We start from the raw sequence: 8946 nt of genomic DNA, 5'->3' as shown, positions 1-8946 counted from the left end.
TTGATGCCTAACAAGCTGAAAATCACTCAAAACACAGGTATCTGGTAAAGTCGTTTAATTTCCTCATATAGGTGGCTTTGCATGCACTTTAGGGTTTGGTAAATAACAGTCCGAAAAAAAAAGCTTAAAGTAATTTTTTTAATAATAATCTTTTATCACATAATTGCCCTGAATTTTGCCAGAATTTTGGCATCTCGGTACCTATGAAGATCAATAAAAAAAAGATTATATTTTTCTATTTACTTATTTATTTATTTTTCTAAATAAAGTGTGTTACTTGTGGGTTTTAGCTTTTTGCTTCTTAAGGAACTTTAAAACACTCATAATACACGTTTTTCTAATATCCTTTCCTTTCCCAAACATAAGGTTCTTTGCATGTATTTAAGCGTTTTTATAGATAACATGATTAAAAAACACTCAAAATACCTGTTGGTTATGTTATTTTGTTTCTATATAAAGTGTGTTTTGCATGCGTTTTAGCGCATATAAGGAGCTAAAAAAACACTTAAAGGCAAGTTCTTCGTAAACGTTGGTTTTATTCCATGTAATGTGATTGCCCTGTTTTTTAGTGCTTTATTGCCTAACACTCTCAAAAACACTCAAAAGACACTTTTCTTGTAATGACATTTTTCTCCCATATAAAGCTATTTTCGCATAGAATTTCGTTTTTTTTTTTTTAACTAAGAACGTGAAAAAAACACTCAAAATACACGCATTTAGTAAGGTTGTTCTGTTTGTCAATTAAGAGTGTTATTCATAAGTTTCAGCATTTTGGTATCTAAGAAACTTCTCCATATATACGAGTTTTTGTTTTTTGCCTTGTTGATCTTGTGAAACTATAAAACACCCATTATACACGTTTCTCGTAATGTCCTTTTGTTTCCCAATATAGAGTGACTGGCATGCATTTTCACGTTTTTTGTAGGTAACAAGTTCAAAAACACTCAAAATATACGTTTTTGATGTTTTTTCTATTTCTTCGTATTGGTTGGTTTGCATCTGTTTTAGCGTTTTTCTACGTAAAACACTGAGAAGACATGTTTTCAGTAATTTTGTTTTGGATTCCCATATTGAGTGACTTCAATGGTATTTATCGTTTTGGTGCCTAACATGCTAAAAACACTCAAAAGACAGGTTTCTTGTAAAGTCGTTTAATTTCCATATATAGGTGGCTTTGCATGCACTTCAGGGTTTGGTACATAACAGTCCGAAAAAAATCTAGAATTACCATTTTTTTGATAATGTTCTTTTTTCCACATAATTTCCCTGAATTTTGCCACAATTTTGGCAGCTTGGTACCTATGAAGATGAATAACAAAAAAAATAAATTGCTATTTTTTATTTATTTATTTTTTTCTCTATTAAGAGTGTTATTTTTGGGTTTTAGCTTTTTGGTACTTAAGGAACTTAAAAACACTCATAATACACGTTTCTCATAATGTCCTTTCGTTTCCCAAATATAGGATTCTTTGCATGTATTTAAGCGTTTTTATAGGTAACATGATCAAAAACACTCAAAATACATATTTTTAGTAATTTTTTCTGTTTCTCCATAAAGGGTGTTTTGCATGCGTTTTAGTGTTTCAATATGTAAGGAGCTCAAAAACACTTAAAGGCAAGTTCTTGGTAAAATTTGGTTTTATTCCCATGTTTTTTTTTTTTTTTTTTTTTTTTTTATGTAGGAAGGATACTGGCCAAGGGCAACAAAAATCTAATAAAAAAAAATGCCCACTGTAATGCCAGTCCCATAAAAGGGTCAAAGAAGTGGTCAAAAATTGGTGGATAAGTGTCTTGAAACCTCCCTCTTGAAGGAATTCAAGTCATAGGAAGGTGGAAATACAGAAGCAGGCAGGGAGTTCCAGAGTTTATGTAATGTGATTGTCCTGCTTTTTAGTGCTTTTTTGCATAACACGCTCAAAAACACTCAAAAGACACTCTTCTGGTAATGTCATTTTTTTTTCCACATAAAGCTAGTTTTGCACGCAATTTGGGGTTTTGGTAACTAAGAATGTGAAAAACACTCACAATACACGCATTTGCTAAGGTTGTTCTGTATCTCAGTTAAAAGTGTTATTCATGAGTTTCAGCGTTTTGGTACCTAAGAATCTCAAAAACACTCGTAATGCACGTTTCTCGTAATGTCGCTCTTTTTCTTCATATAGGGTGCTTTGCATGCATTTTGGCATTTTTTTTCCACGTAATAGTTGAAAAACACTGAAAATACACGCTTTTGGTAATAAGAACATAAGAACATAAGAAATAAGTAAATCTGCAAGAAGGCATCAGGCCTACAAGTGGCAGTACTTGTATGAAATATGCCTACCTATTTCCACCTATCATCCCCATCCATAAATGTGTAATTTTCTCTTACTGTTCCCAAATGCCTGAGCACTAACAGCTTGATTACTACGTCCGTTCCAATCATCTACTACTCTATTTGAGAACCAATTCCTTCCTGTCTCCTTTTTGAACATCAAGTTTTCAGGCTTGAACCCGTTTTTCTTGTTCTATCATATTTACAGATTCTAAGAGTTTTCCTTATGTTCCCTTTATTATTACCCATATACCACTAAAAGACTTCTATTAGGTCCACTCTTAACCAACGTCTCTTTAAATAATGTAAATCTAACAGCTTGAATATCGTTTCGTAAGGAATATTCCTCATCCTCTGTATCCTTTTAGTCATTTTCCTTTGTACTGATTCTAATAGACCTTTATCCTTCCTGTGATGTGGTGACCAGAATTGGACAGCGTAGTCTGACCAGCGCCAAATGTAACTTTAATATTACTTCGGGAGATCTACTTTTAGCACTCCTGAAAATGAATCATAATACACTATTTCCTTTGTTTCTGGCCTCTTTCCATTGCTTTCTTAGACGGAGTTCAGATATAACCTTAAATCTCAAATCTTTTACTTACCCTGAACCTACCAGAACTTGGTTGTTCATTGTGTAACTACTGTGTGGATTTCTTCTACTTACGCTAAGTGCTTTGCATTTGTTGACATTAAACTGCATTTGCCATCTGTCCGTCCATTCGTTCAACCTATTCAAATCTGCCTGCAAGGCGATGGTATGCGATTCTGACCTAATTAATCTACATATTCTCGTGTCATCCGCAAACACTACTAATCCGCAAACTAATTTATTACTACTAATCTACACTACTAATCCGTAAACACTACTAATTTCACTATCCAAGCCTTTGACATATATTACAAACAACATCGGCCCTAATACTAATAAAGCCTTTGTCACCCCACTAATTACTTGACCCCACTCCGATTTAGAGCCGTTTATTACAACACTCTGTCGCCTGATGCTTAGCCATGACTTTATCCAATCTAAACACCTCATATCTCTCGTGCGCCCTAACATTTCTCAGTAGCCTCTGATGGGGTACCTTGTCAAACGCTTTACTAAAGTCCTGATATAGGATGCCATAACTATCACCATTATCTGCCGCCTTGTAAACCTTACTGTATAAACTTACCAAGTTTCTCATGTAAGACTCCCCATTCCAGAAGCCGTGCTGTCACTGAGTTATCAAGTTATGTTTGTCTAAATGCTCTTAAATGTTCTTCGCTATTATTGACTCCATTATTTTACATTCAACAGAAGTTAAGCTGACAGGTTAGACGTTAAAGTTTTATCTCCTTTCTTAAAGGTAGGTACTATATTCGCCTGCCTGCAAATTACCGATACCTCACATGACTAAAGTGATTTCCTAAGGACAGAAACTAACAGATTACTTATAACCTTTTTTCTTTCCTTAAATACTGCTGAATATATTTCATCTGGTCCTGGTGACTTGAACTTTTCAACTTATCTATCTCCTGTTCCATTATCTCTTTTAGTTATGGTAATATCTGTCAGCTTCTCATCCTCTTCTACTCTAAATATCTTCTCACTATTCGGCAAATCCTGCATGTTTTCCTGGGCAAAGACAATTAAAAAATACTTGCTCACAATTCTACTAATCTCCTCTCAACAACTAATCAGGTCCCATTCTGCTGTCTTTAAGGAACTATTGTTTCTCTATTCTTCGTCTTATATGCCTGATAAAATCCTTTGAGGTCCATCATCGCTTGGCTGGCTACCTTTAATTCATAACTATTTTTAGCTTTCCTTGTTAAACTCCTGACTTTTCTAATTCATTATATTATGGCCTTAAAACCACTTCCCTTGTCTTTAATCTCATATATACTTCTCCTTCGCCCTATATAGTGTTTTAACCTCAGTCATCCATTTAGGATCATTCTTCTGCGATCTTTTTCTTCTGTAAGGGATGTTACCTAACTGTCCTGAATGTAATTTATCAACGAAATATTTATTTCGCTTGTCCATAAAGGGTGTTTTGCATGCGTTTCTGTAAATAAGAACCTATAAAACACGTTTTTTGTAATGTTGTTTTGTATTCCTTTATAGAGTGCTTTCGATGCTTTTTAGCGTTCTGGTGTCTAAAACGTTGAAAAACAAAACCACAAGTCAAAAAACGCAAAATCTCGTGAATATGCAGAAACTCGTGAATAACACTCTTAATTGAGAAACAGAGCAACCTTACTAAATGCGTGTCAAAACACTAAAAGGCAAGTTCTTCGTAAAAAGTTGGTTTTATTCCCATGTAATGTGATTGCCCTGCTTTTTAGTGCTTTATTGCCTAACACGCTCAAAAACACTCAGACACTTTTCTGGTAATGTCATTTTTTTTCCACGTAAAGCTAGTTTTGCATGGAATTTTGGGTTTTGGTAACTAAGAATGTAAAAAAAACACTCAAAATACACGCAGTTAGTAAGGTTGTTCTGTTTCTTGATTAAAAGTGTTATTCATGAATTTCAGTATTTTGGTATCAGAAACTTCTCCATACAGTCGAGTTTTTGCGTTTTTTGCCTTGTGATTCTGGTGAAACTATAAAACACATACACGTTTCTCGTTATGTCCTTTTTTTTTCCTTATATAGAGTGCTTTGCATATATTTTCGCGTTTTTTTTTTTTTTTTTATGTAAAAAGCTCAAGAACACACAAAATATATTTTTTGGTAATGTTATTCTGTTTCACCATAAAGTGTATTTTGCATGCATTTTAGTGTTTTGGTTCATAAGGAGCTCAAAAATACTTAAAGGCAAGTTCTTGGTAAAAATTCGTTTTCCTGCAACGTAATGTGATTGCCCTCCTTTTTAGTGCTGTATCGCCTATCACGCTCAAAAACACTCAAAAAACACTTTTCTGTTAAAGTCATTTTTTTTTCACACAAATCTATTTTCGCATGCAATATGGGGTTTTGGTAATTAAGAATGTGAAAAGCACTCAAAATACACGCATTTATTAAGGTTGTTCTGTTTATGAATTAGAAGTGTTATACATGAGTTTCAGCATTTTTGCATCTAGGAAACCTCTCCATATACACGAGATTTTGCGTTTTTTGCCTTATGGTTCTTTTGAACTATAAAACAGTCATTATGCAGTTTTCTTGGAATGTCCTTTTGTTTCCCAATATAGAGTGCTTTGCATCTATTTTCGCGTTTTTTGTAAGTAATAATCTCAAAACACTCAAACTATACCTTTTTAGTAACGTTTTTCTATTTCTTGATATTGGTTGCTTTGCATCCGTTTTAGCGTTTTTTCTATGTAGAACACTGAGAAGACACGTTTTCAGTAACTGTTTTGGATTCCCATATAGAGTTCCTTATTATTTATCGTTTTGGTGCCTAACATGCTAAAAAAAAACACTCAAAACACAGATATCTGGTAAGGTCGTTTAATTTATTCATATAGGAGGCTTTGCATGCAATTTAGGGTTTGGTACATAACAGTTCGAAAAAAAAAAAACCTGAAATTAACTTTTTTGATAATATTCTTTTATCATACGATTGCCCTGATTTTCCCAGAATTTTGGCATCTCGGTACTATGAAGATGAATAACAAAAAAAAAAAAAATCCTATTATTTTATTTTTTTGTTTTTTATTTTCTAAATAAAAAGTGTTATTTGTGGGTTTTAGCTTTTTGGTACTTAAGGAACTTAAAAAAACACTCATAATACACGTTTCTCGTAATGTCCTTTTGTTTCCCAAACATAATGTTGTTTGCATGTATTTAAGCGTTTTTATAGATAACATCATCAAAAACACTCAAAATATATGTTTTTGGTAATGTTCTTCTGTTTCTCCATAAAGTTTGTTTTGCATGCGTTTTAGCGGTTTGTTATATAAGGAGCTCAAAAACACTGAAAGGCAAGTTTTTGGTATAAATTGGTGTTATTCTAATGTAATATGATTGCCCTGCTTTTTAGTGCTTTGTTGCCTATCACGCTCAAAAACACTTAAAAGACACTTTTCTGGTAATGTCATTTTTTTCTCACATAAAGGTGGTTTCGCATGCAATTTGGGGTTTTGGTAACTAAGAATAAGAAAAGCACTCAAAATACACGCATTTAGTAAGGTTGTTCTGTTTCTCAATTAAGAGTACTATTCATGAGTTTCAGCATTTTGGTATCTAGGAACCTTCTCCATAGACACGAGTTTTTGTGTTTTTTGCCTTTTTGTTCGTTTGAACTATAAAAAACTCATCATACACTTTTCTTGCTTTGCATCAATTTTCCAGTTTTTTGTAGGTAACAAGCTCAAAAACACTCTATAATATACCTTTTTGGTAATGTTTTTCTATTTCTTGATATTGGTTGGTTTGCATCCGTTTTAGCTTTTTTCTACGTAAAACACTGCAAAGACACGTTTTCAGCAATTTTGTTTTGGATTCTCATATATAGTGAGTTCCTTATTATTTATCGTTTTGGCGCCTAACATGCTGAAAACACTCAAAAAACAGATTTCTGGTAAGGTCGTTTAATTTCCTCATATAGGAGTCTTTGGATGCACTTTAGGGTTTGGTATATAACAGTCCGAAAAAAAAAGATAAAATTAACTTTTTTGATAATTTTCTTTTATCATATAATAGCCCTGAATTTTCCCAGAATTTTGGCATCTCGGTACCTATGAAGATGAATAACAAAAAAAAATCCTATTTTTTTATTTTCTTAATTTTTTTTCTAAATAAAGAGTGTTATTTGTGGGTTTTAACTTTTTGGTACTTAAGGAACTTAAAAACACTTATAATACACATTTCTCGTAATGTCCTTTCGTTTCGCAAACATAAGGTTCTTTGTTTGTATTTAAGCGTTTTTATAGATAACATGATCAAAACCCTCAATATATATGTTTTTGGTAATTTTATTCTGTTTCTCCATAAAAAGGTGTTTTCCATGCGTTTTAGCGTTTTGGTATGTAATGAGCTCAAAAACACTTAAAGGCAAGTTCTTGGTAAAAGTTGTTTTTATTCCCAGGTAATGTGATTACCCTGCTTTTTAGTGCTTTATTGCCTAACACGCTGAAAAACACTCAAAAGACACTTTTCTTGTAATATCATTTTTTTTTCCCATATAAAGCTAGTTTTGCATGGAATTTGGTGTTTTGGTAACTAAGTGTGAAAAAAAACTGAAAACACAGGCATTTAATAAGGTTTTGCTATTTCTTAATGAAAAGTGTTATTCATGAGTTCCAGCATTTTGGTATGTAAGAAACTTTTCTAATCCACAGATTTGGTAAGGTATTTCTGTTTTAAAATTAAAAGTGTTATTCATGAGTTTCAGCTTTTTGGTATGTAAGAAACTTCTTTAAGTAAACGAGTTTTTGAGTTTTTTACCTTGTGGTTCTTGTCAAACTATAAAACACTCATACACGTTTCTCGTAATGTCCTTTTCTTTGCCAATATAAAGTGCTTTCCAATCATTTTTGCATTTTTTGTAGGTAACAAGCTCAAAAACACATCAAAATATATCTTTTTGGTAATGTTATTCTATTTCTTCATATTGGTTGGTTTACATCCGTTTTAGCGTTTTTCTACGTAAATCACTGAAAATACACGTTTTCAGTAATATTGTTGAAATTGCTGAAAAACACTGAAAAGACAGGTTTCTGGTAAAGTTGTGTAATTTACCCATATAGGTGGATTTGCATACACTTCAGGGTTTGTACATAACCGGAAAAAAGCTAAAATTATTTTTTTATAAATTTTTTTTTTACAAAATTTCCATTAATTTTGCCAGAATTTTGGCATTTTGGTACCTATGAAGATGAAAAACAACAACAAAAAAATGTTTCTCTATAAAGAGTGTTATTTTTGGGTTTTAGCTTTTTGGTACTTAAGTAACTTAAAAACACTCATAATACACAATTTTCGTAATGTCCTTTTGTTATACAAACATAGTGTTCTTTGAATGTTCTTAATCGTTTTTATAGGTTACATGATCAAAAACACTCAAAATACATGTTTTTGGTAATGTTATTCTGTTTCTCCATAAAGGGTGTTTTACATGCGTTTTAGAGATTTGGTATGTAAGGAGTTAAAAAACACTTAAAGGCAAGTTCTTCGTAAAAGTTGGTTTTATTCCCATGTAATGTGATTGTTCTGCTTTTTAGTGCTTTGTTGCATATCACGCTCGGAAACACTAAAAACACACTTTTTTGGTAATGTCATTATTTTTTCCCACATGAAGGTAGTTTCGCATGTAATTTGGCATTTTCGTAACTAAGAATGTGAAAAACACTCAAAATACACAATTTGGTAAGGTAGTTCTGTTTATAGATTAAAAGTGTTCTTCATGCATTTCATCATTTCGGTATGTAAGAAATTTCTCTATATACACGAGTTTTTGCGTTTATTGCCTTGTGGTTCTTTTAAAACTATAAAACACTCATTATACACGTTTCTCGTAATGTCCTTTTGTTTCCTAATATAGAGTACTTTACATCCATTTTTGCATTTTTTTGTTGGGTTAGGTTAGGTTACAATATATAGTTCATTTTTTTCCCCCACAAAGCTATTTTCGCATGTAATTTGGGGTTTTTGGTAACTAAGAATGTGAAAAGCACTCAAAATCCACGCATTTAGTA

Source organism: Scylla paramamosain, chromosome 11 (genome assembly GCF_035594125.1).
Source record: "Scylla paramamosain isolate STU-SP2022 chromosome 11, ASM3559412v1, whole genome shotgun sequence".
In the NCBI taxonomy this organism is placed as follows: Eukaryota; Metazoa; Arthropoda; class Malacostraca; order Decapoda; family Portunidae; genus Scylla; species Scylla paramamosain.
This window is presented reverse-complemented; position numbering follows the sequence as displayed.